At 38.3% G+C, this 27,222-nt stretch overlaps 1 long non-coding RNA gene across 1 annotated transcript in view; it reads right to left on the reverse strand.

The window, feature by feature from the left end:
- Nucleotides 1–1,882: 1,882 nt before the first annotated feature.
- LOC116280959 (uncharacterized) overlaps nt 1,883–27,222 on the reverse strand; it is a 135,148-nt gene continuing 109,808 nt past the window's right edge. The window contains exons 3-5 of the long non-coding RNA XR_004190361.2: nt 4,825–4,956; nt 3,483–4,132; nt 1,883–2,609 (exon numbers count right to left, since the gene is read on the reverse strand). This is a non-coding gene — a long non-coding RNA (uncharacterized lncRNA). The remainder of the gene's footprint in view (nt 2,610–3,482; nt 4,133–4,824; nt 4,957–27,222) is intronic.

Consider the following 27,222-nt stretch of genomic DNA (forward strand, 5'->3'; position numbering starts at 1 on the left):
ACATATTTCTGAGTTCCATATTTGCAGTTCTAAGGAGCACTGAGACTGTAATTCAGTAATCTTAACCTTGACTTCACATTGAAATCACCAGGAGAGGCTTTAATAAATACTCTTGGATTCTGGATTAATTGTTATAGATAATAAGGATTTTCTTAAAGCTCCCTTGGTGATCTTAACATAAGAACCATTGCTATAATTGAACTGTGTCGGAGTGTTTTTTTCTTTCTAGTCTTAACAAAGGTGCCCTGTCTTAGCGTTTTATTGCCTAATGCAGTGGGAAGTACAGCATCTTAACTCACAAGCACATTTCAGTGGTGGTATCTATAGAACAAAAATGTGGGCTGTGCACTCTATCTTCTCTCTAGTCTCTCTCCAGAATTGTCTCGTAATCATGCCAAGAGAAAGAATGAGAATTTTGCTGCCACTGGATGCAAACTGACGGCGCCCATAGGGCATGCAATGAGAGGAGACTTAAAGGAGGCTAACTGCTTGGATGCTGAGTGCCAGCCTGCCCCAACCTTGGAAAAATGGCTGCCTTCACATATACAAAATCTGCTTGCTCTGCACAGACCATGTTTAGGCTGCCCCATTACTGCTTCATACAAATATTGCAAATGTGGACATCAATATGGCAGCCTAATTCCATTTGCTGACAGGGGATCTTAGTGGTTTGAATGAGAATCCACGATTTCTAATTAGAAAAAGAGTCTTCCACAGGGCAAGCCTAGCTATTCTTTCTCCAGATTATGTCAGCCCCTCGAGGGACAACTTCAAAGGTCTGGGTGACTATTGGATAAGAGTATGGGGTTTCAGATTTTTTATTTTAATTTTACATTTAACTTATCCATTCATTCTTCCTGCAGACCCCCAGCTAGAATTGACACAAAAAGGTTTTTGGAAGGAAACTGGATCACATCACCATAACCAGATAGAAGGATGGGTGTGGTTGGTTAGTCCCCTTCTCTCATCCCTTTCATGCAACCCTATAAAGCTCAGGATGCCACTGTCTTGGCCAGCACTTTTTCAAAGCTGCCTAATGGCACCAGATCTGCTGAAAGTTTACTGTATATTCTGCCCCAAATGAAGAGCAGAAAAGATGACTTTCTTTCAATTAACATAGATGAGCTTTGATCCTGCAGTCCTAACATATAGCTCTACTCTTTCAGTTTTACAAAACCCTCTGTACCAAAACTAACACCAAGTTCCTCAGGAGGCTGGGCCAGGGGTGGCTTCAGGTGGTGCCTCCCTGGGCCACACTCTCAGCCTTCCTGTGTTTGAAAAGTGGCTCATTCCTTCAACTCTTTCCCACCTCGGAGCAACATCTTTGTCCCCCAACCCTCCCAATATTTAAAGCAGTCTCTTTTTTCTCCTCAATTATTAAACAGTCATAAATGCCTAGGAGCCCCCAAGGAACTGGGACTACTGGTGCCTGACCCGGTGTCCCAGAGTTCAGGAGGCAGGTGTGCACATTCACCTGTGCCTTAACCTCACTGTATAAGCTTCAGTGTCAAAATTACAGAAACGACTAGGTAGTCAATTAGAGGTGAATATTATTCTACACATATTCACATTCAAAACCATTTTGATACTGTGATACATTTAGTCTTCTTTGTTCTAAATATTTTATTCAAATCTTCTTTCACTTTCACTTTCCTAACACTAAAGCATATACGTGGGTGGGTTTTCTTCTATCTGAGGGTACAATTTACAGTCTCCTCTAGAACATTTCAGTCACTGTGCAATGTAAGGTAACAATAATCAAGCAGAAAAGGGAAAAGGGCTTTCAACAAGACAGTCCTTTATTACTGTAATACAATTCTGAGTTCAACCTACTCTACAAAAAAAATCACTGCAGTTTGCAACTAGAAAGCACCAATGAAACATAAAATGTTAGCTGTAACTTCTAGTGCCCCCGGGCATACACAGCAGTCTTCCTTCCCCATCACAGTGGTGTAAGCCAATTCCTTCCAAACAGACTTCTGAATCATTCCTGATGAATGAGAACATCTCCCTGAAGGAGTCACTCAATGCACTCACTCAACAGCTCCAGCCATCACCTGTGCAGCTATGCCTGGAAAAAATGTGGTCAGCTCAACTGCCTTAGTGAAAATACTGTGCAAATAGCTTTACTAATTACTGCTGAGTTGCAACCAGCATTAACTTCCATTTAGTATGTATAACTAAAAGCACCACTGTTAATATCATCCTATGGCACTTTCACTGAATCTTCTGAATATGTTATAGCCCCTGAATTCACTGTGTTATGTATGAATAATCATGCTCACTTTGCCAGACACAAAAACAGTTTAGGGGAACCTTTTCTCAAAGCAGCAATTCTAAAAAGGCCCATCATTCCCTCGATACTGTCTTTATAAGCACATAACTCACCAAAAGCCTGGAAAAGGCAGCTCTATGTACTCAATGCTCCACCATTTCTGGGTAAAGGAAATAGAATCAGGATGGAACCTCTGACCCAAGCCGGGACAATGAGATTCTTTCTCCAAAAATTTAAAATTGGAATCCGGAGACCACAATTAACTGGCTAGTCAATTATGATCAGTAAGCAGAGCAATCTCGTGTGAAAGCAGTGGGTCAGCAGAGAAGCCAGTCTGCAGAAAGAGAAAGTACACTCTCTTAGTTATCTACCGCTGCATGACAAATTACTCTAAAACTCAGTGTTATAAAACAACAAACATGTATCATCTCACAGTTTCTGAGGGCTAGGAATCTGGGGCCAGTTTAGCTGGGTGGTTCTGGTTCAGGGCCTCTCCTAACACTGTAGACAAGCTGTCACCTGGGACTGCAGGAATCTCAAGACCAGACTAGGGCCAAAGGATCTGCTTCTAAGCTCACTCACATGGTTATTGCCACATTTCAGTTCCTTCTGGGGTGAACCCCTTAAGAGGGTTGGTTCCTTGCAACACCACATGGACCTCTTTATAGATATCCTCACTATATGGCAACTTGCTTCCCCTGGTAGCAGTGATCCAAGAAAGAAAGAGAGAATACACATCTAAGATGGAAGCCAAGTCTATCTGAAATCTAATCTCAGAAGTGACATCCCATCCCTTTGACTGTGTTATAGTCATTGGAAGTGATTTACTAGGTCCAGCCCATTCTGGGAAGAGATCATAACAAGAGCAATACTAAGAGGGAACATCATTGGAAGCCATCTTAGGTGGTGCCCACCACAGTTGACACCTATGGACCCCAATGGTTCACATTGCTCTTACATGCAAAATTCCCTCATCTCCTCCCAAAGCATCAAAGGTTTCATCCCATTATAGTATGAGTTTGAAGTTTGGAATCCTGTCAACCAAATTAGGTCTGGGTGTTGATGAGGCTTCTCAAGTGTAGTTTCTTAAGTACAGCTCCTCAAATTGCATACCTCTTGATCAACAAGTCATCTCCCCCCACTTCCTACACACACACAACATGCAATGAAGACAGGTGTTGAAAAACTGCTGTATATATATACATACCTGTCAAAAAGGGAAAAAACTGAATACACAAAGAATTCATTGGTCCATGGTAGTTCTGAAATCCAGCTGGCCAAAGGTTGGATGTTCCTTGATTAGATTTCAAGGCCTGGGAAAAATTTTCCCTGACTCAACTTTACCTTCTCAGTTCTTTATTCTGCCTTCTGAGTCTTCCTTTTGTTGTGAAGTTTAGCATATGTTTACAGCAAAACAGCTCTCACAGTCTCCTTCCTTCCAGTATAATTCTGGGGTCCAAAAGCCTCTCCTCTTTCCACACTGCCTCTATTTCCCTGAGTCCAAGCTGGCAATGTTTTAAGATGTTTGTGGGTCTCCTGTGAATCATCTTGGGATTTACTCCATTAGATAAAAGTCACATTTACAAATCTTGAAATAAGCTCTTCTCTCCTTTGAGCCTTGGCTGAGGCAGAAAGACCTCAGCTTCCTAGAAGAACTATTGTTTCACTGAGAGAATCTGTGAGATATACCATCAATCTCTTTAAAGGGCCCTTTTTATGACTGTGAGCATGACCTCTGCTCTTTCTGAGATCTTAACAGAAGTTTTGACAGTCACGTCGGTTGCTTCATCTTTAGAACACTGTTCTGTTTTGATCTTTGATCAAAAGCCATTTCTTAATTTTGGTACCAGTTGCCATCTGGAAAAACAGAATTTTCAAAACTATCAAGTCTTGGCTCTTTTGTACTTCACAGCCCTACCTCAATTTAATCCATTCCTCTCCCATTTTACTATAAACAGCAAGACGAAACCAGGCAGCACTTTTCAACACTTTGCTTGGAAAACTGCTAAGCTAGATCACCGAATTCACAAAGTGCATTTTCTACTTTTCACATTACTACAAGCCATGATGTTGCTAAGTTTTCTGCCACTACATAACAAGGATTCCCTTTTTCTTCAGTTTCTGCCACCAATCACCCTCAGGGTCTTATAAGAGACCAATAAGCCTCTATTAACAGATTTTTCAGGCACTTTAGAATTTCACTAACACTTAGTTCAATTCCCAGTTCTAAAGCCACTCCTACATTTCAGGTTTTCATTATGGCAGCACCGACTTCTAGGCATCAAAATCTGTATTCATTATTTATTGCTACATAATATATTACACCCAAAATTAGCAGCTTAAAAATAACAAACATTTATTATCTCACTGTTTCTGGAGGTCAACAATCAGAAGCAGTCTGGCTATGTAGTTTTGACTCAGAGTGTCTCATGGGGTTACAGTCACGCTGTCAGCTAGGACTATGACCATATCAAGATTCAACAATTCATTTGGGGATAAGAAATCCACTTCCAAGTTCATGTGGTTATTGGTAGGCTTTAGTTACTCACGGACTTTCAGACTGAGGGCCTCAGTTTCTCATAGACTGTTGGGCTGAGGACCTCAGTTCTCTGTCACACCATCTGGGCCTCTCCATATGGCTACTGAAACCATGGCATGTTGCTTCTTCCAGCACAGGTGTTCTGAGAGAGAGAAAGAGTAAATATACCCAAGATTGAAGTCATCATCTTTTTCAACCTAACCTCAGAGATGACATCCCACTACTTCCACCTTTAGAAGTGGGTCAGTAAGTTCAGCCCACACTGAAGGGAAGAAAGATGACATAAAGGCATGAATACCAGGAAGGAGTGGTCACTATAGAGCATTTTAGAATTTGCCTTTCACACAGATCCCAAAGTGAGAGATGGAGACCATGTGGCAAGAGAGAAGGAGAGATCACTTGATGAATTTCCAGTCTCATGAGAGACGGCTATTTCCAATAGCTGCAATCTGTGAGATTTTTTTGAACATGTAAAATAAATGCACCTACTCTTTAGCAAGCTTGATTGAACTTCTGCTCTTTATAACCAAATTATTCCTAAAACTATATCCCATTTTCTTGCAGAATCTGTACTCTGCCTTTGTGAGGCTGAAAGCAAGTATAATACACCCCTCTTACAGTCTAAACAGGACTCAGAATGTCTGAACTGATCTGTAGATAGTGTGGATCAGGCATGTTCTGTATTCTGTTGACCCTGTCAGCGAAAAGCTCTCTAGTAGCACATTAAGGACAGCACACTTATATTAGAAGCTGCACTTTTAATTTCTGTGGCATGTAATGAGGCAGTCTCACCAGCCTGAATATTTTATTAGGTCATAACGTGTTAAATGTGGTTTAATCAAGAGCTGCTATTAGATAGCTTCCCAGTGAACTTCAGCTGTAAGATGATCATATAACAAATCATCTATGGAATCCCTCTGAAACTGTGTTAAGAAAGATGGGTCAGCTATGCAGTATAAGCAGTAATATCTTCATAACTGGTAATAATAACGATGAAGATAGCAAACATTTATTGAGGACACACATAAGGCTCGCTTCTAACTCAAGATGGCTGGACTGGAAACACCCATCATCTTCTAGTGACACACAAATCCTTTTTAGAAAACTTACTAAACTAAACTAGACTGAGAAAGAATTTGCATGTAGTGGTTACTAAGTGCTAATATCTGAAATATTAAAACCCTAAAACACAGCTACCATTATATCCCCATTTCAAAGTGGGAGAAACTAAGGTTTAGCAATGTTGGGCAACCAGTCAAAGGTCAAGTAGCTTGCTCTCTGTAGTCATACCCCTGGGCAGTTCCCTCTCACACTAGATCAGGGATGGTCTGTAGGGTCAATAGCTATGGTAAAAGTAATGGTGTGACTTCTGATGCTAGGTCATTAAAACAACTTCAGCTTCCACCTTACTCTCTTTAATCACTTATTCTGGGGGAAGCCAGACGCCATACTGTGAGGACACACAAGAAGTCACAAGGAGAGGGCCAGGTGGCAAAGAACTGAGGCCTCCTACCCACCATCAACTAGCCAGCTACGTCACTGATCCACTTTGGTAGTGAAACCTCCAGCTCAGTCAATCCCTGAGGGGACAGTAGCCCCAACCAGCATTTGATGATAACCTCCTGAGAAATCTCAGGCCAGAACCACCCAGGTGGACGCCTCCCAAAGTCCTGACCCGCAGCAACTACAGATAATAAATGTTACTGTTTTTTTCAGGTCACTGAGTTTTGAGATCACTTGGTACACAACAGATAACTGATAGAGCAGTGAAGCTGAGTGTTCCCACCCCAAGTTATCTCATAGACTGTACTCAGGATGTTTGCCAAGGTTGAGGTTTCACGTGAGGGGTTAACTGGGAAAGGATCTGCTTCTAAACGCATTCATGTAGCTGTCAGCAGGATTCAGTTCTTTGCTGGTTATAGGCCAGCAAATTCCTCAGTTTCATGTCACGTGGTCCTCTCCATAAAGTAGCTTACAATCTGGCAGCCATCTGTCTCCCCTTAGAGCAAGTAAGAAAGGATAAAAGGGGAGTGCCTAAGACTAAAGGCACAGCCTTTTTATAACGTACTCTCAGGGGTGACATCACCTCCAACCTGCCATATTCTGTGTCCTAAAAGTTAGTAGTCAGATCCAGCCCACCCTATAAGAGAGGAGATTACACAGGGTATGAACACAGAAGATGGGGACCACTGGGGGTCACCCCCCACACTGGGTTATGACTCCAGTGGTCTGAGTTCATGCTCTTCAGCATTATACCCTATGATCTAGTTATGGACTCCACTCATAGAAAGGAAGCACCAGCCTTCCCCTGTGATGAAAGCACACTTCTCCAGGATCTTTGTGAAAGGGTGGTTAGGCTGAAGACTGCTCCTTATCACCCCTACATTACCGCTGTTTCTAGTCCCCAGTCGTCTCTCTACCTCAAGTAAGTGCTGTATCACCCGAACTCAGACTCTATCCCTCCACTTTTCAAAGTACCACCAACTCAAGACTTAATTAGTAGACAGCTTTACTGATGGCTCCAGGGTAAGTGAAATTATATACTGCTTCTCAGCAGATATCTTTACAATTGAACATTAGCCAATCCTGCCTTTAAAATTATTCCAGCCCCTGAGGCATCAGCAACGTCTCACAAGTCACCGTTCCCAAAGGTTCTACTTGCTACTTTATTCCTCCCTCTCCAGAGCCACCACATACAGTTGTGCAGGTTATTCACTGCACAAGGATGCTTGGCTAAAGGGGTGAGTAGGGGACTAAAATTCAGCTCATTTTCTGCTCCACAATCTGGGGCTCATGTCTTGCAGCAGGACCACATCTGCCTGGAGCTGCACAAAGTGCCATATGGGCCAGTTGAAGTTCTGTGCCCCCTTACACAGCTTTCCAGGCCATCTTCTCTTACATCTAAGCTATTCCTGGAAACTCCTCTGACAAGAAAAAAAAATGATGAAAAGCCTACAAACATTCACAATTTACAAATTCTAAGGAGAGTGAATCCTAGAAGTTAAAAGACCTTTTTTCTGTTGAGCACATAATTTTTCATTGTAATGGTTTTTCACATACTTGAAGAAAGAGTTCAGTGAAGACTATGAAGATGCAAAATCAGAAAAACTTGGGCAAAGCTAAATTGCTTTGCTTAAGAAAAGGGACATAAGGAAGTTTGGGAGTTTGGAAGAGCCTGGAACCAGGAGCTAGAGGCTATATGGAGGCTGAGGAGGGCCACTCTGCAGATAAAAATAAGTCTATCTGATGGGCTTTCTCGAAATGAAATTGCTGTTCATCTGAGATTTAAGACACCCTTCCATCTTCTTGAAAAATTACATTGCTCACTACCACCTAATGACATATGTTTGCTTGGGTAAGAGACAGGGATAGATGTGACACTACAGTTATGCTTGTGTTAGACTCTAAATTTCTTACTCTATAACACAGGGCACTTTAGTTCTCCTCATATTTCTTCAAATTCTGGTGCATACCCTGAGGCCTATATTCTCATAAACAAATAGCCCCGTCAAAAAGATTTGTGTTAAAGCAAAGGCAATATACACTACTCTTATAAGAAGGGGCTGCTGTCAGTGACTATTTAAACGACAATACTTCTCCATCAAATAAACTTAAAACTCTCCACCAAATGACCATGTTCATCAGGGCAAGTAACTGGTTGAGTCTTTGGAATTTCCACACATATAATATCATCAAATAACCCAAGAAAGTTCGCATTATTCTCCCATTTTACAGATGAGGAATTACAGCTTAGGAAGGTTACCTGACTTTCACAGGTAATGAAATAAGAAGTAGGAGAAACAGAATCCAGATCTCTCTGCGATTGGAACTCTGTTTTTCCCCTGCAGCATGTTATCTCCATACAAATAGTTTGGTCTTAGGTGAAGCATTAGTAATGAGCTATCAATATATAGAGAGAAAATGCTTGAATTTCTCAGACCAACATCTAATAAGCTTGCTTTTAATCAGTGCCCTTATTTTATGAGTTTCAAGACAGATTGAAAGCTTAGTGGCATCTTGTCCTCTGGAAGGAGATTCATAGGCATCATAGGCAAATTTTGTATGGCCTCAAAGAAACTCAAAATGACCAAACATTCAACTTATCCAAACCTATGCTTATGGCATGCTTTGCACTGCAGTATGATAATTTACATGAAACAGAATGTTTAATTTGGGAGTTTCAGCTGAGGCACTGAGGTAGGATAGACATCAGATACCAAAGTGATTTTTAGGGGGAAAAAAAAGTATGCAGATTTTCAAGACATTAACCAAAAGCCAGATCAAAGTCTGGCTTGTACCCAGAGGGAGATATAAAATACTTGAAAAAGTAGAGTTGGAGAGAGGACTTTGTGAGAAAGATAAGGATGCTGTATTAGGAGCTCTAACTCATCAGATCACTAAGAAGAAAGGATGGAGAGGTTTCTGCTCCTTCACCTCGAGCCTAGAGGGAAGTGAGACCACCTGGAGAGACAGAGCTGTGTCTTCTAGCAGCTTAGGATACAAAGGTCAGTGGTCTCCCTAGGATGGCTCGGAGAGCTGCTTTAGGAGCAAAGCAAAGGTGAGTCATTGCTGCATATGAAAGGTAGCTGTATTTGCAGCCAAACCATATGTGAGTGTTGAATGTAGTCCAGATGTCGGCCTCACAGGAGTCAGCTGATAGCCTGCCTAAGTCAACTACCTGGAAGGGTAAATGGGACTCCAATAGCAAGAGACTATGTACAGAGGACGAGTGTACTCAGGATCAGCTTCATGGCGTGAGATCAGTGCAGTTACATAGCACCCTGCGCTCAGAAGGGCTCCATGCTTTATCTAATGCTCTGGGTATTCAGATCCTTAATAACTTTCTCTTTGAACTAGCATTTTATAACTCCAATGGGATGATGTGTGTCTGTCACTTCCTGCTCATTTGCGCAGAGGATTTATGATGTCTCACAAGCAAAGAATTCCAGTGGACCCACGATGGGTGGGAGTTCAGTGAAACTCACATGTGTACACGGTAGATGTGTCTCTAACTGAGTAAGCTGAGGTGGCTGACAGAGCCCAGAGGCCACGCCTTTTATGTTAATCAGAACATACTTCAAACACAAAGAGCAGGCAACGGCATTCTAAAAAATACAAATGACCAAAGAGCCCTAATCAAATTCTTTCTTACACATTTTGTTTCCCTGAATTTACTAACCACTTGTGCTAAAAGTGATGACACAGAAGGAAAGGGAAAGACAGTGTGACTCACAGTTCCTTGTCCTTCAGTCTTCCCTTACTTATTAGTGAGCACAAAGTACAAGGCATTAGTAGGATGTACATGTATCCAGAAGTGAAATAAAAGCAGCCGAGTGAGTTTTGCGCAGCCTTTCCATTGTTCTGTACAGGTGGCAGCTACAAAATACAAGCTATGTAATTTCAGGGATTTTGCATACAAGTGAAATGCTCTTATATTTGCCTTGAAAACTGCCATTTCAAAATATACAGATGAACAATAAAATGATAATTTTAATTTTTTTTTCTTAGAATGACATTAAATTGCAAATAAAAACACCATGACAAGTTGAGAAAGAGATTATGGAAGAAAGAAGCTTTATATCTGAGGGCTTTTAAAGACAATTTTCCTGCTTTTTGAACAAGGGACCCTACATTTCATTTTGCACTAGACACTGAAAATTGTAGCTGGTAGAGACTGCACCAACCACTTAAAATTTAACCCCGTTTTCCCCTGAGCCTAACACTGGAGGGTCAAAACACAGTTAGCAAGCTGGGAAAGGAGGAGAAATATTAATGGAGTGAGAAGGAAAAAGGCCCTCCCCATTCTAATCGATGGACCCTACTGGGAAGAGAAAATTTATCAATGTTTTGATCACTGTTGGGTAGTGGACATTCTAGTGTTTGAACTGAGACTGGTTTTGACCTAAAGTGACTTTAGTACAGTCTCTTACCTAAATGTGAGCAAAAAAGTAATGGAACCAGTCCTCCATTCAGGGAAAAGGAGAGATTATTCCACTAAATAAATTTTAAAGGAGCAGCAGTGGGCAAAATAGAGTTGCCTTTTATCCTATCTCATGCTTGTTCAATACCTCAGTTCCAAATGAACAAAGTTTGAAGAGGTCTGATCAGAGTGTTGTCTCCAAAAAAGAAAAGGAAAGGAAAAAAAAGAAAGCTTTTCTTAGTTTAGAACACTTCAGCCACAAAAATTACATTGAAAATGATTAGCCTCCATCACTGACTTTACCTCACAAATTACCCATATGTTCCAGCTCATGTTACAATTTCTTTGGGGAGCATTAAAATGATTTTCAATTTTCTCACTCAATTTCTTCTATCTCTGCTGAAAATAAGAGATGACATCGTATGATAAGAGCAAGTCACTTTAAATTAGACCAACTTGACTTTTGTCTTGCAGTCAATCAAATGCAGATCAAATGTGGGTTTTTATCCCCAAAGAAAAAAACTAACTGTGGAAAATTAATAAAGAAGCACTTCTTACATTTTTTGAAATATAAAGGTTTGTTTTTAAATTCCTCTGTTTTAAATCTTCTGTCACACTCACTGATAAGCTGTGAATTTTAATTTATCACTTTACCACATCTTCAAAACAAGAAAAAAGCCAAGAAATTTATTTCTGAAGGGTAAACACAGTAAGGTTTCTGTTGCAATACATTTCTTTAAAATGAAGAACTGTAGTTATTTCAAACTGTACATGAAAATTAGCCCCTACTGATTAGATTTTGTTTCTGTGACATTTTTTCAATATTATAGAACTTTATGCAGAACTTCCAAATCCATGTATCAGAGCACAAAATACTTTAAAAATATTTTGAGAGAATTCATCAATACAAGAAATTTTATACTAAGCAGAAATTCCAAAAATAAAAGTTTATGTTGCAAAGTTAAATGTTAGATTTGGAGCAAATAATGCATACAGTATATTATAGACTCAGAGTGTGTTAAAGGATTTGCCGATGAAGTAAATGTTCATGAATAAACAAATGTGAACTTTATAAGATGCGTCTGTCACACACTTTGTCTCTGAAATTATGCAGAAGCAGTGGAAGAGCTAGAAATTCTGAGCCCCTCCATAGTCCCTTACAGTTTCTCAATTGGTTTTTTTGTTTATTTGATAAATTCTCCATCACCCCTATAGGGCAGAATCCTTCTGGATGACATTTCACTGACTGCTTAATGAGTGCCTCTTAGTGCCACACATCATGCCAGGTGCTAAGAAACACAAAAACTAGAGTTGCCAGGCAAAATGCAGGACTCACAGTGAAATCTGAATTTCAGAAAAATGAGTAATTTTTTTAGTAAAAGTATATCCCAAATATTTCATGGGATATATTTTTATTTTTCAAAACTGCCAACCTTAGATCAGTGGGCAGTGGGGCTTTGTTCAGGCACTATAGAATCAGTACTTGGACATCTGGACCCTGTCAGCTGAACTTTGACCCTGCCCACACCTCTACTGGTGCCTTTCTTCATCCCTCTTCTATGTTGGCCTATTTTACCTGAAGCTGATCTCTTCCTCTTTTTGGAATTACATCTTTCTTTGATAAAATATATCTCCAGATAACTTTCATAAGTAATCATGTGTGTGAGATAAAACATTCGGAGCTCTTCTGTCTTTGACAGTATCTTTATTCTGTCACCACATTTGACTAACACCTAATCTGAGTATAACTATCTAGATTAGAAATTATTTTTTCCTTAGAACTTTGAAGGGAACTGCCCCATTGTCTTCAATTAATCAGTGTTGCTGAAGAGAAGTCCAAAGTCAGTCTGATTCTCATTCTTTTTGCAGGTGACCTGTTTTGTTTTTGTTTTCCGAGGCACTTATGATCTCATTTTTTGTTGTATTAGTTTGCTAGGATTTAATAAAATGCCACAAAGGGGGTGATTTAAACTACAGAAACTAACTTTCTCAAAATTCTGGAGGCTAAAAGCCCAAGATGAAGGGGTCAGCAGGTTTATTTTCTTTCAAGGTCTCACTTGGTTGCAGATGGCCACCTTCTCACTGTGTCTTCATGCAGTCATCCCTCTGTGTTATCTGTGTCTTATTCTCCACTTCTTAGAAGGACACAAGTCATATTGGATTAGGGTCTACCCTAACAATCCCATTTTTAACTTATTTATCTCCTTAAAAGCCTTTTCTTCAAATACAGTAGCATTCTGAGGTACTGGAAACTAGGACTTCAACATATGAATTTGGGGGGGTACACAATTCATCACATAACTCTGGTGCTCTAAAACTTCACAGTACTATTTCTGGGCATTAGCCATATTTTTCATTTATGCTGTTGATCTCTTACTGGACTCTTTCAATATAAAGACATGTCTTTCAATGCTAAGAAAAATCTCTCCTATAATTTCTTTGATAATTTCCTTCCATTCTCTTTATCTGTTCTCTCCTCATGGAACTCATAGTAGTCAGTAGCTGTATTAGCAGAATAGGCTAAATGCTGTAACAAAAAGCACCAAGATCTTAGTAATGTAACACACCCAGGATGTATTTCTCACTGACGTAACAAGGTAATGCAGCTTGGTGGGGAGACAACTAGCAGGGGGTGGGACAGGGAAGGTCTGCTCCAATCAGTGATTCAGGCAGCCAGGCTCCTTCCATCTAGTGACTACATGTCCCTTAAGAGCTTCAGAGTCCTTTTGCTGGATTCTCTGTACCCACCTAGTATGTACCCATCTGGGGGAGCAAGGAAGATCTCACAGATGTTAGGGTCCAACTGTAGAACATATTTCACTTCCCCCAGAACTCAGAACTGCAGTGAAGGCTGGGAAACACAGTAGAGCAGTGAGTCAACAGAGGAAGGAACCTCACAGACACTGAAGAGCAATACCAGCTCTGCGACAGGGCTCCCAGATTGAGACTTTCTGCCTCTTTTCTCTCATAGTTTCTGCCCTTTTTATCTTTTGATCCATTTTCTAGATTTCTACTTGGTTTTTAATATGTTTTCTATTTATATTTTTACGTGTTTTTTTTAACTTCCAAGAGATTTTTTTCTTATTCTCGTAAATTGTTTAACTACCATTCTCTTCCTGTTTGATGGGAGCATTCTTTCCAAATCCAAGTCTTCACAGATACTAATTACAGAACGTAATATAATGTTTTAAAGTTCTTCTGTGCCCTGCTCTGTTTTCTCCAAAATATGTTGCTATTTATATATCCTGGTTATTTTCTTTCTTCCAGTTTTCTCAAATTTCTGGTGATCCTCGGATGTCTATAGTTACTAAGAATTTGCCAAGAAGAAATCTGGCTGTGAATACTGAGTAGCTGGAGAGTGTGAATGCAGGGACCTTGCTAACAACTTTGATTTTCTCCAGTGTGTTCAATTCCTATATGTAAATAAGGGGAAAAGACTCCTTTTTTTTTTTTAATGTTTGCTGAGCTGAAGAGGGGCATCTTATCTTTTGTCTGCAAAATTTCAGTCACTCCCTTTGTTTTAGGCCCCACATACCAGTCCCATGCTCTACTGAAATTTGGCGTTTCTAGGGCCCAGGTCTATCTGGTTCCCTGGAAAAACGTGTTCCCCCCATGACAGCAGCACTTTTTACATGAGGCTTTCTTGTCTCAGCTCACCAGGCAGTACAGTCAATCTGCTTTCACTGAATTCTCTCACCACTCATTACTCCTCCTCTTCCATTTCCTTTGTTGTAGTGGCTTATAATTTTTTCTAATTCCTTCTCTATATTTTAAAGAAGTCCCAAGAATAAGGTAGGTTGTGTGCTTTAACAATCATCTTAAACCTTAAGTCACCTCATACCACTGATCAGAAATTAGACTTCAACTATGTATCTATGTATTATCTTTATTATAGATTCCCAGGCTCTGAGCTCTGACAATTGGAGTGGAGCCAAGAAATGTGGCCCCATATCTGGCAGAAAGTTATCCAAATGTACCTAATGAAACCTAGCTAAGGGAAGGGAAATCAGGACAGAAATAGGCAAAGAAGAAATGAGCAGCAACAGTGTTATCAAAGTTGAAGAGTGAGGGAAGGAGAGTGAGATGGACAGTCCAGGCTAAATACAGCCAAGTCGTATGCAGAGAAATTATATAATGGATAGGCTAAAAAATATGCAGATCTATAAATATCTTTAATTGCTTACAAATTCTTACTAAGCTTATCCTTAGAAATTAAATGCTAATATATTTTTTTACCATCTCATCTCCATGGGTTTAGGTCAATGGTTCTCAAAGTGTGGTCTTGGGCTGTATAATCACCACTATGTAGGAACTTACTGAAAATGCAAATTATTGGAGGACCTTAATATATAAAGCAAATATTGGCAGACCTAAAGGGAGAAATGGAAAACAATACAGTAATAAAAAACGACTATAAGTATACAAATGATAAATGCTGGAAAGGATGTGGAAAAAAGGGAACCCTCTTACACTATTGGTGGGAATGTAGTTTGGTACAGCCATTATGGAAAACAGTATGGAGATTCCTCAAAAGACTAGGAACAGACTTACCATATGACCCAGTAATTCTGCTCCTGGGCATATATTCAGAAGGAACCCTAGTTCAAAAAGACACCTGCACCCCAATGTTCATAGCAGCACTATTTACAATGGCCAAGACATGGAAACAACCTAAATGTCCAACAACAGATGACTGGATAAAGAAGCTGTAGTATATTTATACAATGGAACACTACTCAGCCATAAAAAAGAATAAAATAATGCCATTTGTAGCAACATGTATGGTCCTGTACATGTCATTCTAAGTGAAGTAAGCCAGAAAGAGAAAGAGAAATACCATATGATATCACTTATCTTTGGAATCTAACAAAAAAAATACAAATGAACTTATTTACAAAACAGAAGCAGATTCACAGACATAGAAAACAAACTTATGGTTACCAGGGGGGAAGGGAGTGGGAAAGAATAAATTGGGAGTTCTAGATTTGCAGATGCTAACTAATACACATAAAATAGATAAACAACAAGTTTATATTGTATAGCACAGGGAACTATATTCAATATCTTATAGTAACAATATCTAATTCAATTTCATATAGTAAAGAATATGAAAATGAATATATGTATGTTCCTATATGACTGGAGTATTGTGCTATACACCAGAAATTGACACAATATTGTAAATTGACTATACCTCAAATCAATCAATCAATCAATCAATCAATGGACCTTAATACCCCACTTTCACAAATGCATAGATCATCTAGACCAAAAATCAATAAGGAAACACTGGGCTTGAATTACACATTGGACCACATCAACTAACAGACATAAACAATTTTCTATCCAAAAGCAGCAGAATACACATTCTTCTCAAATGCACATGTAACATTTTCTATGATAGATCACATGTTAGGCCACAAACAAGTCTTAACAAATTTAAGAAGACTGAAATAAAAGCAAGCATCTTTTCTGATCATACGCATATGAAATAAGAAATCAATAACAGGAGGAAAGCTGGAAAATTTACAAACATACGGAAATTAAGTGACACATTCCTGAACAATCAATGGGTTGAAAATAAATCAAAAGAGAAATAAAAAAAAATCTTGATAGAAATGAAAATGGAAACACAACACTCCAAAACATATGGGATGCAACAAAAGCAGTTCTAAGAGAGAAGTTTATTATCATAAATGCTTATATTAAGAAAAAAGAAAGATCACAAGTAAACAACATAACTTTACACTGCAAGGAACTGAAAAAAGAAGAGCAAACTAAGTCCAAAGTTAGTGGAAGGAAGGAAATAACAAAGATTGGAGCAGAAATGAATGAAACAGAGACTACAAAGACAATAGGAAAGATAAATAAAACTAAGCTGGCAGCAAGAAAATGTCTTGACTGTGCACCCTACAGGTTTCAGCAATGCAGCAGGAGAGTGCCCTGCTGTGTGTACACACCAGCTTTGGCTGGGAGTGGGAGAATTAGGCAACCACTCACACTTGCCTGCACCAGCCAGGGAGTGGGGCAGTGCTGCAACTGTCCATGCCCTCCAGCTTCAGTAAGGCAGTGGGACAGTGCTGTTACCGCTCACCCCTGCATTCATACAGTACCTCATAGCCTCTTGGGGTGTAGCAGGGAAGAACAAATCTGACTCCACATTTGATCTGTTCCTTTGGCTCTAACCCTGTGCTCCATTTCCTGTGCTTAGTCATGCTGGTTCTGTACCTTTGTAAAAGAATGATGTCTATTGCCTGAAATATCCAGGAGAGCCCATTCTCAAGGCTCTGACCTTTAAGTGTATAACACTTTTCCATTCACATAGAGATAAACAGTTGCAGAACAGAGAATAATGTTTGTCTTGTTGGAAGTTTACAGGAACATTGTGATCTGACAATGTGGACAGCAATAATAACAAAGAATTCTGACACCAAGAAATTTGTAACAACCAACCACAACTCATCCCCTTTTTAGTATAAAAAGAGCCTGAATTCTAACGTGGGGAAGATGGTTCTCCAGGACATTAGTCCCTCCATCTTCTTGATCTGCTGGCTTTCCATGTAAAGTTGTTATTCCTTGCCCTAGCACCTCACCTCCAGATTTATTGGCTTGTCCTGTGGTGAGCAGAACGAGTTTGGGTTCAGTAACAGGGGGAGAGGGAGAGCAGGGAGAAAGAGATGCCCTGGGATGACATAAGGAGCTAAGGTGTCCTATATGAAAAAAATTTAGCTTAAATGATTGAAATTTAGATAGTTATAACCCTCTACAAACAAAAATATATTAAAAATAATAAAGGAGAGAGTGTTCAATTTATTTTAGGCTCAACATATGATATCTTTAAGGTATCTGTCACAGGCTTCCTCTTCCATTATCTTTTCTCCTTAGGTTTAGGGAGAGGCAGTATGGTTCAGCTCACAGGTTCTGGAGCCAGACACTTCTGACTTCAAGCCCCAGCTCCCTCACTTCACTAGCAACTTGGGCATGTAAACCTCTTTCCATATCCTCATCTGCAAAATTCAGCATATAATAATTGGTGTAAGGGTTAAATAAATTTACAAATATAAAGTACTTTGTCCCCAATATATAGTAAGTCTTATGTGAGTGTTTAATATGCATTCATTTTTTTATTTCAGTCATGCTTTAAGGTATTTGCATCTTAACTCCTTATATTAAAATAAAAGAAAAATTTTGTTTAAAATCTATATATTTAGTATGTGACATTGATTTAATGATTTCAGTTTAGGATAAAGGTACAATGTGACAATGCCTTGTTGAAGTACCAGAAATTTTTTATTTTAGTTATTTTATTTCATTTTATTTTAGTTGTTGAATTACATATTTGAAGGTAATTTATAGCAGTGAGCATTGGGGGGATATATATAGATTTGGTACCGTAAGAGCTAACTAAAGCTCTTATCAGAGGGAGAGACTAGCTGAATAGAAACTAGCTTAATTTAAAAAAAAAAGAGTGATGTGGCTGCTGAAGTATGTTTTGCATGTAGAAATATGAGTCACAGCAATAAAAGTATGGGGGAAAATGTGTGATTGCTATGGATGTTTCCACAGAGCCTACAAACATTTGTCTTTCTTTTCATTTGACTTTCTTCTTGGATGTTTTCCTAGGATTTCTGTTAGTAGACTCATTCTACTTCAGCAACATATAGGAACTTCTTCCAAAGCAGTTTCCTCAACCAGAAGGGGCATCAGATCACAAGGGAAGCTCTTTCAAAAGACACATCCCAACCACAGCCCATTCCCAAGGGCTTATCAAACTTCCTCAGGAGTCCCAGACTTGTGTACTTAGAAGAGTCTCCTCAAGGGTATTCTGCTCCTCATCTAACATTAAGCTCCCACCTCCCACAAAGCATACACACACATAACTGCAAACTACTGATCTAGATGGCAGCTGATTCCCCAGCAGAAACATTCAAGCTGTGTGTTCCACACAAAACAGCAAAGCATGACTATTAAAAACTCAGGCTCTCGGGTGAGGGCACAGCTCAGTGGTAGAGTGTGTGCTTAGCAGGCATGAGGTCCTGGGTTTAATCCCAAGTACCTCCATTAAATACATAAATACATAAACCTAATCCCCCCTACACACACACCCCACCTATCCCTCCGCCTCCCTCCCCCCTAAAAACACTCAGGCTCTGGAGCCAGGTTGGGTTTGAACTCAGGCTCTCATACATGTGACCTTGGCCAATTCACTCTCTAATGCTACTGTTAATAGTATTAGCTACAAGTAACACTGACTGTTTCTATATTCCAGGCAGTAAACACTAAACATGGATTAACTCACTTATTTCTACAACAAATCTATGAAGTAGGTGCTAATACTATCCCTATTGTACAGATGAGGAAATTGAGATCTAGAGAGAGGGTCAGTAACTGCTACTTTGTTTAAAATTTTACAGCTAAACAGTAATGGATGACACCCAGGCTGCTTAACTCATAGGGACCATGCATCTGGCCAACCTATTGTACTGATGCTCAGAAATACAGAGAGTAAAGAAACAAACCTACAAAGAAAAACAGAAGTTCATGAATCCAAAATAGAAAGAAAACAAAATGAAAGTCTACGATTTGGATTAGCCTGGCATTGTGCTAGAAAATAGAAATGATCAGAGAAACAGGAATGGTAGATAATGTTCAAAGCAAAGTAAGTAATGGGGTAATTGCGCATAAAAGCATTTTACAGAAACAAAAGAGATTCCCATACCAGCTACTTCCCCACAACTAATGTGTTAAGTGAGGAATGACAGAGGTCATTTTCACACTTGGCCTTATTAACTGACTTTTCCTAAAAGCATTGAATGGATGTCTCAATATGACAGCTGTTCAGCAGGTCTAGAAACCATCAAGTCCAAAGCTGGAACAGGAAGATACAGGGCTCTAGGAGGAGATCTCTGAGGGAATGAGAGAAACAGAGACTAAATAAAACAGACGCTTTTTTGGAAAAGTTGGGAATAAGAGTGGGGCAAAAAAAAAAATAGGCTAATCTTGCAGATATACACCAAAGAAGAAGGAGGAGGTGGAGGAGGAGAAGTTGTTCTCAACTATGTGTTGAACAATATTCACCCAATTATAATTATGAGAATACTATTTATGGCTATCAATATTTTGAATCAACCTATAGACTAATCACAGGAGACTTAATTTTAGTTACAAAACAGAATGTAACTATTATTGTGTATTGCGTTCAACTGTGAGAAAAAAATACTGGTGCCTTAAACATGGCAGAAGCTCATTGTCGGTTCCTGTGAACAAATTCAGAAAATAAGCTGTCTAGGGCTGGTATGGTGCTGTCAGGAGAGACCCAGGCTTCTACCACCAACATGGGCCTTTCACCTCAGGACCCACAATGGCTGCTCAAGCACCAGACATAATGTCCACATTCCAGATACCAAGAAGGAGGAAGACATGGAGGAAAATGTGGCTTCTCCCTCTAGGGACACTTCCTGGAAGTCACACTGGACACTTCTCATATCCTATTGGCCAACCACACAGCCACACCTGATTATAGGAGACTGAGAAAGATCGTTTCTACTCTGGGCAGCCATCTGTCCAGCTAAAACAGAAATTCTATTACCAAAGCAGAGGAGAGGAATGGATATTGGGTGACAATGATCAGCTTTTGCCACAGTTATCATCCTTGATAATGTAAAAGAACAAATAATAGAAATTAGATGATGAAAGTAGTGAAGGGAGTTAAAGAGAAGGGTATAAATAGTTACAGATAAGGAATTTTAAAATGCTATTTACATTTACAGAAAAATTAAAAGTACAAGTAAGAAATTTGAAATACTACAGTGACATAGCTATTGGGAAGAAAAAAAGAACGCAGGTGGGTAATTAGTATAAGAAAGTTAAATCATTGATCTCTTATGTTCTTTCTGGGAAACTGATCAAGAGAGGGAAGAGAAGGGATGGGAAACTGGGCTGGAAGATAGAGACAGTGAGAGTCAACCTACTGAGAGAAGGAAGCCCATGTATTTAATATATAATGAATCAAAAATTAAATAGAGAAATTTTGCTTTAAGAGTACAGTAAATGTTATTGGTCTCTGAATTAAAGGCTTGTGGATTTATTCCATTTATGAACTCGATTTCTTCCACTAAAAGCAAACGAAAAAAGTTTTTAATCTAGTCATATGCATGGAAGAAGTGATAAGGATATGTCTTTAATAAGGAAAAGTGAAAACTGAAGTTAAATTATACTTGGTTAAGATACAGTGCCTTTTAGCCCCAAATTCCTTAAAAAATGCCAAAAATCTCTTTCAGAATCTCCTCCAACATCTCTGTCCACTTCGTCATCTTCCAGTCAAACCCACTTTTCCACAGGCACTGCTATTTGGAAAAAAGTTTAAAACACCTTGCTTTCTTTACACATCTGCTTCTTTATTAATGTTGAAAGTGTCAGAAAAGTATTCTCTAAATTCTTTTAACATATTCTATGTTCACATACATTTTGAGATACTGAAAAAATGATGTCACAATGTTTTCTTATATTTTATTTAATATTTTCAAGAATTTCAGTTACATCATGGGTTAAATAGGCTTGGGAATGTAACTATCATTTACAATATAGTTTTTCAACAGGGAAATATGCTCTGAGTGCCAGTTGATCAGTAAATAACTTGGAAATGTCAGCCTATCCTGGAAGGACTACTTTAATGCCTTAATTCATCCAATCCATGGAATTCTAGGGTTACAAAAACACCTGAAAAGTTGATGTCATGGTGATGAAGGTGTGAACTGATAAATAAGATAAAAACTAACATCAGATGTGACTTTTTTATTGTATCACTTTGTGCTAAGAAAAATAGTACATTTTTGGAGCAATGCCATGTTTGAAATCCTGCAGTTTTGTGTAACATCAGCAAGAACAGAGCTTAATGTCAGCAATGTTTTCCTAGGCTGGTCATATGTCATGAAGGGAGGATGTCAGCAAAGAGAATATTATATGCCATGCAATGCAGTATAAAGTACTGAATCCTATCATTGGACAGTATGGAACAAAATTCAGACGTTTACACTACAACCATGGAGGGTGATGATAAAAAAATGCTATCAGAGGAGGGTATGGCTCAGTGGTAGAGCACATGCTTAGCATGCATGAGGTTCTGGGTTCAATCCCCAGTACCTCCATTAAAATAAATAAACCTAATTACCTCCCTCCAAAATAAAAATAAAATAAATAAAAATGAAAAAAGATGTTATCAATTTTGTTGATCATTCAACAAAATATATCTATTAACTATGAATGGTTCATCTATAAAAATGATTTAGTAAATAGCTTTTATCTATCTGACAGAAACCCAAACTTTAAGCATGAATATTAAACTGTGTGCAAATGGGCAAATACTCTGTCACACTGACTTACACCAAAAATTCTTAGAAGATATTTTTCCCAATTAAAATTAGCCTTATGTTTCAGATGCCTAAAACAGAAATTTTTGAAAGTCTGATTTACAGCAACTGAGCTTTGAGTTGACTCTCACATCACTAAGGATTTTGCTTCTTGGTTCCTATGAAGGGTCACACTTCTCTGCTAAGTACAGCCAATCAACTTGTTATCCAGAAAAATATTTTTACCCAACAGAAAAGGACTAAGAACAATTTTCATAAACAGCAACTCTCAAAAAGAAAAACTTTGTTATCCTTGGTTTCTTTTCATTATACGTTCCTTTGTTGTGCTGTAATTGACAGGAAGAAAGGCTTTTTCAGAACTGCTGACTTCAGAATATTTCATGGTATCCTGTGATCATTAGAATAAAACGTTTAAGAAAGTGAATTTTTTATGTAGAATTCTCTAAACTTTGGTGCTTCACTTTGGCATATTTATCTACAATTTGGTTGAAATTGTTGTGACTATATAGGTTAACATTGCTCACAGAATAAGCATGATCCTTGAAGAGACTATACATATTTATTACAGCCTATTTGTGACTTTTTTCTTGTGTCTTAATCTACTTTGCAATTTTGAAATCATATGTAAGTCTTCAGTAAGCTCAATATTGTGCTTATATAATCACTTCTACCAGGGAGACAAGACTGTCATGTTTTTGAAGGGAACATCATTCCTTCCCTTCAAGGGGACATGTTTTAGATATTTGGAGTTAGGTTGATGAGTGATCTCTTGGGTTTAAACAAAGGTATCTACCTCCAAAAAGCCTCTTCCTCAATTTGCCCTCTGAACTTCAGAGTATTTTGTATCTCCTTCCTCCATCTCTCAAATTGACTTTAAGCAGTCTTCTGAGTTGATCTGGAGTACATTTTCAGTGAGATCCAATACGCAGATAACTCCCCCGCCTACACCTCCAGTCACATTTCTCCTGAGCCGTAGTACCATAAAACTGCCTGCCTCCCTGGATGTCCCAAAGACCCATAACTATATTTATCATCTTTCCCTCACATTTTATAACCCCTCCTGTGAGGCTTATCTTAATAAATGACACCTCCATTACCTGAACTAGAAATGAGGATTACCCAAAAATTTTCCCTTTCTCTAATTCTCCTAATCAATCCAACAAATCCTGTGAATATGTATAGGTAAACAACAAGGAACTACTGGATAGCACAGGGAACTATATTCAATATCTTGTAATAACCTACAATGGAAAGGAAAAGAATCTGAAAAAGTATGTGTGTGTGTATATATATATATACACACACACATATGTATGCTATACACCTGAAACTAACACAACATTGTAAATCAACTATACTTCACTGAAATTTTAAAACAAAATCCTGTGGCTTTGTTATATCAGAATGGTCCCATCAGAGCCCAGCAGAAATAAGACACAAGGAGCTTGAAGGCCTCCTCAATTCCATGCCCACATTCTCATCCCCTATACACATGGGAATCTGTTTTCTTAAGCCTCAGGGGTTTTCTGGGCTGAAGGAAAGAGAAAGATCAGCCTTCAGGATTCAGGTAAGTGGGTGAAATAGTATGGAAATAGAGAGCAGTGTGGTGTCTATTTCTCAACCAGTTCAAAGAGATTAGCCTGACCCTTTATAAAGAACGAGATGCAGGCAGAAGCCAAAAGCCTTTTTTTTTTCTGTATGTATATATTTTTATTGAAATATATAGTCAGTTTACAATGTTCTGTCAATTTCTGGTGTACAGCATAATGCTTCAGTCATACATGAACATACATATATTCCTTTTCACATTCTTTTTCACCAAAGGCTTTTTTCATGAGGGTAATTATAAGGCTTTCCTTCATTCTGGCCCCTTCACTTCACCCCTAGCCACCTATATTCGCCTATTACCTGGCTTTCTTGTAGTTTATGACACTCCTTCAATTGACCCTCCACTGAGCTACCAGAGTAGTCTTTCCAAAGCATTAACTTAATGATTTCATTTCCCTGTTAATGAGACATCAAATCTACCCATAGCTTTCAAGGGATATATCCAATTTGCTGCTCTACTTTCCCCACCAGTCCTGTGCTCTGGCTACATCGAACCACTAGTAGTTACCTGAATATATCCTATTGTTTCATGCCACCATGATTTCATATGTACTGTTCCCTCTTCTTGGGGTACCCTCTTTCTTCCACACACAACCAATATACAAATATTCACTTATTCTTTAAAATTACTCCCTCCAAGGAAAGCCTTTCTTGGCCCCTGGAATGATTTATATACCCATTCTCTGTGTCCCCAAAGCACTCTACATTTACCTCAGTCACACTCACCCACTGTTGTAAGGTTTTGGAGGAAATATTAGTCATCTTTCTTTTATCTCTGTACTGTTTGGCACATAATAGACACACAGTAAATTCTTCTATATAAACAATGTAACATTGTTTTCATAGAAACATATTTTCCTAGTTCCAAACAAATTGGTATACAAATATATTTTGTGAACTCAATCTGTTCAGAATTTTTATAGGCTCTATTCTGGGAAATTGAAAATCACTTCCTACACCACACATGAATAATCAATTGTCAAACAGAATATAATCAAATACACTAACTTCAAAACTGCATCAAATATAATTTAATTTTTATTAATTCACCACCTTCTTCATATTTTGGAATGCCTCATAGGCATAATCATGAACATCAATTTCCTTTGTCTTGTAGATAAAAAAAGCTTACATAATGATGAAGATTTTCAGCCTTGATATCGGGACATTTGGTATATTAACATTTATTATTTTTGCCAGAATTAATTCTGGCGTGTATTTTACAAGGGATAAAATTAGCTATAGTTGCTACTTCCAAACAACACTTCCAAGAATTTTATGGAGAGATCCCAGACTCCAACCCAAACTCAGTTGGAACTGCAATGAAAGTCACCTTTCTTTTGTCAAATTGTAGTTTAGCTAAATATGTCCAATGTCAGAGATCTCTGTGCTGTAACACACATAGAAATCTCAAAAAATGTCCGGGAGATCTAAACCCCTTAAAGGTGCACAATATATTCACTTATTAAAGATCATTTGTTCAACTAGCTGGTGGGTAATTGTTTAAACAAAATTAATATGCAGGTCCAAAAGACAAAAACAGTCTTTTCTCTATCTTGCTAAAAATCTTCTATTTTCAGGAATACTGCATACAGATTTTTTCCAAATAAACATAAAAAGCCTCGTCCTACACATTGTACTAGAAACACATCTAGTAATGAATATCATAATCATAGGAAAACCCTTTATTTGAATAAATTGTATATGCCCCATGCACAATTAGCTTACCCTCCATATTATGATTTGAAATGCCTTTCACATTAAGGCATGTGTTATTATTTTACGTATGAAAATGAAGATACTGAGCTGCTACCAGTGTGACCTGCATTTTGAGCTGTTTTTTCAAATACAAATAATAGGTATTCTCTCAGCCACCCACGTTTCGATCAGTGGCAAGTATGTGTGAGATGGCCACCTGGAATTCTAGCATTGTCTATAGCCCAATAATAGAGATTTATTCTGCATAATATAACAGGCATTTGAGAAAACAGAACTGATGGCCTTGATTTCAGCCTCACGTGCGGTAGACTTCAACTAATCAAGATAGCTAACCTTAGAGATACACTAACCATAACTCAATAAAGTAAAGAATGCATTTCGAAGTAAAACTGGGTGGATGCTTCCAGAGATATCAGTATCATGAGCATGGTGTTTTCACGTAAAAATTAAATTCCATAGCTCTAGTCATTGGTGAATACTGACAGCTTCCAAAAGAGCTAAACTCAAAAAATCCATTAAATTAGCACATACTTCAGTGTGAACACTAGTCCTTTGATACCTATGAAATCTTGGATGATGGTGTTTGTCACCAGCTAACATTATATCCTCCCCTTTCAGACTGTTTTTTTCTAGACAATAAGTCTCTTTTCCACACTCTGCAATTTTTTTATTAGCACTTCTCCATGAAATGGGACTTCTTATTTTTAGCTTTGCCTAGATTAAATTCCCTTTGATGTATATTTCAGGCTTCCCCTTTGACTAGCTCAGCGTTATAGACCTCACTACATCCTTATTCAAATGGCAGGCACGACACTGTTCCCTTCTCTAATCACAGCAGCATCCCCCAACAGAAGCTATTCCAAAGCTCGTGGTAAAAAAAAAAAAAAAAAAAAAAAAAAAAAATTCATGTTTTATCTATGAGGAGAAATTTAAGGTGGCAGGATTTCATTTCTCTACCTTATATACGCATAGAAGATACAAGAAGCCCAAAAAGTGCTGCTTGAAGCTTTTTGTTTTGTTTTGTTACAAAAGCAATATGTAGGATCTATGTACTGAATTACAATTATTCTGGCTTAATTTGACAACTGTGGGACTTGGAATGTAATGTCTAAGGAACACCTACGAAATGAAGTTCAAATGAAGGACTCGTATCTCAGACAAAGACAAATTGAGAGGTAATAAAATAGCCAAATTGACAAGATTACTCCAGCCTTTGTTTTTCCTATCAATAGAGGGACATTTATTTAATTAAAGGACTATTTTCAAAGGAAACATTATGACAGAAAATTAAAGAGCTATAAATGTCTACAAAAGGGATTGTCACCCAGACAAGAGGAAATAGAAGTACCTAAGACCCAAAAGTTCGGATAAGTAATTTTTCAAACTTATGTTTTCATGTATAGTTGACAATAAAAGCTGTTCTATGAATATATACAGACCAAAAAAAAAAAGTGTTTAAATCCTCTTCACATTGTATCTTATCTCCAAATGGAAAATCAATATTTGCATTAGGCGTTCAGCTTTTACTCAAGCATGTCTCTAATGGATCAAAATTCACTTTTCAATTAAATATTATAAAATGAGCATCCAAACAAGTACGTATAAGATGGTTTTTCTGACTTCTGTTTGTGCCTATGAATACGATAATAATCACTAATTTAGTTTATAGCGTAATGGGTGAACAGGACATATATATCAGCATTAAGTCAAAGCAGATCAATAGGAGCCAAAATGAAGATATAAAATGTTGCAAATCAAAGATGGGAGAAATCCCAACCGATTAAGGAAAGGG

The sequence above is a fragment of the Vicugna pacos genome, chromosome 6 (genome assembly GCF_048564905.1).
Source record: "Vicugna pacos chromosome 6, VicPac4, whole genome shotgun sequence".
Lineage (NCBI taxonomy): Eukaryota > Metazoa > Chordata > Mammalia > Artiodactyla > Camelidae > Vicugna > Vicugna pacos.